At 43.9% G+C, this 3,700-nt stretch overlaps 1 non-coding gene across 1 annotated transcript; it reads left to right on the top strand.

Moving 5' to 3' along the window:
- The first annotated feature begins 1,716 nt into the window (after positions 1–1,716).
- trnat-ggu (transfer RNA threonine (anticodon GGU)) lies at positions 1,717–1,790 on the top strand. The gene has a single exon. It is a non-coding gene; the product is annotated as a tRNA-Thr (tRNA).
- Positions 1,791–3,700: the final 1,910 nt, after the last annotated feature.

Genomic DNA, 3,700 nt, shown 5'->3' with positions numbered 1-3,700 from the left:
GTCTGGTGACCCTCCATTGCACTCCCTCTGTGGCAAGTATATCCTTCCTTAGATAAGGAAACCAAAACTGCACACAATACTCCAGCACGATCTCACCAAGGCTCTATACAATTGCAGCAAGACATCTTTATTCCTGTACTCATGACCCCTCGTGTTAAGGCCAACATACCATTTGCCTTCCTAATTGATTGCTGCACCTGCATGAGAGCTTTTAGTGTCTCATGAACAAGGACACCCAGGTCCCTTTGGACATCAACACTTCCCAACCTCTCACCATTTAAGAAATATTCTGTCATTCTGTTTATTCTACCAAAGTGGATAACTTCACACTTATTCACATTATATTCCATCTGTCATTTCATTCACTTATCCTGTCCAAGTCCCCTGGAAGCCTCCTTGTAACCTCCTCGCAGCTCACATCCTTTACAATTGGCATATTCTTCTCCATGCTGCTATTTTAAACTTTCAGTGACTCAGATGGGGGTGTCCACCTGCATACCAGAGCTGATGACAAGCTGTTCATCTTGGCAAGACTGCGCACCAAGACCAAAATGAGTCAGTTCTTGGTCTGTGAGTTGCTGTTTGCTGATGACGCTGTGCTGACATCCCATAATGAAGTTCATTAACAGCAGCTTGTATATCGGTTCTCCCTGGCCTGCAAGGAGTTTGGACTGACGATCAGCAGCAGGAAGATCAAAGTTATGGGCCAGGACGTAGAGACTCCACCTTCCATCAACATCGACAGGCTCACTTTGGAGGTTGTCAACAGCTTCACATACCTTGGATCAACAATCACCAGCAATCTGTCCCTTGATACTGAAATCAGCATCAGGATTGTCAATGCTGCAGCTGTCATGTCAAAGTTGAGAAGACGAGTGTGAACCGACAGCAAACTGATCGAAAATACAAAACTCCGCGTGTACCAGGCTTGTGCTCTCAGCACCCTCCTTTATAGTAGAGAAGCATCAACAACTTATGCAAGCCAAGAAAAGCAGCTGAACAGCTTCCACCTCCGCGGTCTCAGATGGATATTGGGCATCTCCTGGCAGGACAGAGTGCCGAATGCAGAAGTACACCAGCGTGCAGGGATCTGCAGCATGTTTGCCCTCTTGAGTCAGCGGTGACTCTGTTGACTGGGTCATGTGTGCTGAATGGATGACGGTCGCTTTGCCAAAGACATGCTCTTTGGTGAGCTTGCTATCAGCACGAGACCAACAGGTCACCCACGTCTGTGATACAAGGACATCTGCAAAGCGAGATCTCAAGCTGACTGGGATTGGAGTCGATGCATGGGAAGTCCTTCCTGCTGACTGGAATTCCTGGAGAAAGGCATTCAGGAAGACCATGGGAAAAGCAGAGGACAAAAGAAATGTCCAGATGGTGGGAAAGAGAGCTCAGAGGAAGGAAAAATTATCAGTCGACCTCGGGCCAATGATATTCATCTGTACTAGCTGTGGAAGGGATTGTCACTCACGAGTCGTCCTCGACAGCCACAACAAACAATGTTTCACACAGAAGTGACGTACACCCCGGGTGTAGCCCATCGTCTTCCGAGACGGACGGTTGCCTATTACAATTACAACTACAGCTACAACTACAAGAGCGAGTCAGAGGCTGGGAACACTGCCGTGAAGAACTCAGCTCTTGACTCGCCAAAGTCTGCCCACTATCTGCAAGGTCTTCCTCTGACATCAATTGCACGCACATTTGCAATCTGGCTCTGTAGCTCAGTTGGTTAAAGCACTTGTCTGGTAAACAGGAACTCCTGGGTTCAACTCCCAGCAGAGCCTTATTTCACAGTAGCAACAGGCTTGAAAAGTTTCATTATCAACACTGACATCTGTGTCTTGTGAGCTTCAATTCATAACACATGATGAATTTCAATCACATACAAAAACAGCCTTTGTGAAGGATATGAGTTTGGAATGGCTGTTCCTCCTTGTACAGAACTTCAGTGCTGATACATCAAAGGTAACTTCTTTGACATAAATTTGTTCACAGTTACATTCAACCTGGAAAACAGCTTGATATTAATCTCACTGAAGGAGAGTGTTTGTGTCATTATGAGTTGCTTTTAACCGAGACTGGGACATGACGCAAGTGGGAGGGTTTATCTGAGGTTTGGAATATTTGTCAGTCAGGAACAAGAAAAATCAAAGGAACCAAATAAGAAAACCTATGTCTCATGTGGTTACCGAGAAACGGTGAGAAGATATTAAACTTTGTTGTATTTAATACAACTGTGTGAACTTTGATCTTTGCGGCCTTTTATAAACAGTATTTGAAGGGTCTCAGTAAAAATGTTCAGTGTTGATGAGAGTGGGGGCTGGGTGAGCAGCTGCTGAGTGTGACAGGGTCAGGACTGGATGCAGGAAGTTCTCTGACATTCTCTCTCTCTCTCTCTGATGGGTTGAGTTGATTTTCAACTGGCAGCTGTTGCTGTTTTGATAATTCAAGTTCCCTCCACCGATTTTTTTGGACAGACAGTGCAGTATGAGGATGTAAAGGGTTAATGCTGAAGATAGTGGGATCAACCCCTCCCACAATCAGAGTGATGATGTAACAGTCACATGAGATGAGGTTTGGGAGAAGAGGGAGCAGCACCAAGGATGCTCGTTTAGGAGGCTTGATGAGTGTGTATATAGTATTGTGTAAATTAGAAAAGAGTTCTTAGTTCTTTCAGCAGGGAATGTGTCCAGAAAATATCGCGAAACTCACAATTTTATTATTCAGGAGTTGGAACACAGGGATATTAACTCCAAGTGACAGTAGTGGTTTCATTTAACAAAAGAAAAGTAGAGAATAATATTGCTCATTGATTGAAATCCCCCAGTGAGGAGACAGTTAAACAGGTGATCTGTTGGGGCATCCTTCCATCCAAGGTTTCGGCAGCATTTAATCTCCCTTTTTGGTGAAATTCTCTGTTTTTTGCATCTTTTTTTAATCCAGCTTTGATGGACCAGTGAAAAAACTGAAAAAAGTGAACAGATCCATCCTTTCTTTCCTTCCTTCTTCCCATCAGTTTCTCTTTTCTGTCCCAATTTATTCTGCTGTTTCTGCTGTTTTATCCATTCCGATCAAAATTCAACATTCCAATCAAATCTATTTGTTATTCCACAGTGTCTTTCCATGTGTTTTATTCTGTTGTATTCTCTCACAGTCTGTTTGATGATCAATTTTACATCTCACTCTCTGTTCTGGTGAAGATCAGAAGCAGTGATATCTGTTTGCAACACCCGACAAGTCAGCCTGAGGCTGTATCTCATCGACAATGTGGAGTTAGGAACATAGGAACATAGGAGCAGGAGTCGGCCATTCAGCCCATCGAGCCTACCCCACCATTCAATATGATCATGGCTGATCATCCACTTCAATGCCCTTTTCCCCACACTTTCCTCATATTCCCTTATGTCATTTGTATTTAGAAATCTATCAATCTCTGCTTTAAACATACTCAATAACTGAGCTTCCACAGCCCTCTGGGTTACAGAATTCCAAAGATTCACAACCCTCTGAGGAATAACATTTCTCCTCATCTCTGTCCCAAGTGGCTTGCCCCTTATTTTGAAATTGCGTCCCCTGGTTCTCGACTCCCCAACCAGGGGAAACATCTTAGCTGCATCTACCCTGACTGTCCTTTAAATATTTTGTAGGTTTCAATGAGATCACCTCTCATTCTTCAAAACTCTAGAGAATACAG

Source organism: Heterodontus francisci, unplaced genomic scaffold (genome assembly GCF_036365525.1).
Source record: "Heterodontus francisci isolate sHetFra1 unplaced genomic scaffold, sHetFra1.hap1 HAP1_SCAFFOLD_174, whole genome shotgun sequence".
NCBI lineage: Eukaryota > Metazoa > Chordata > Chondrichthyes > Heterodontiformes > Heterodontidae > Heterodontus > Heterodontus francisci.
The sequence above is the reverse complement of the archived record's forward strand: the minus strand, read 5'-3'. Positions and strand labels throughout refer to the sequence as shown.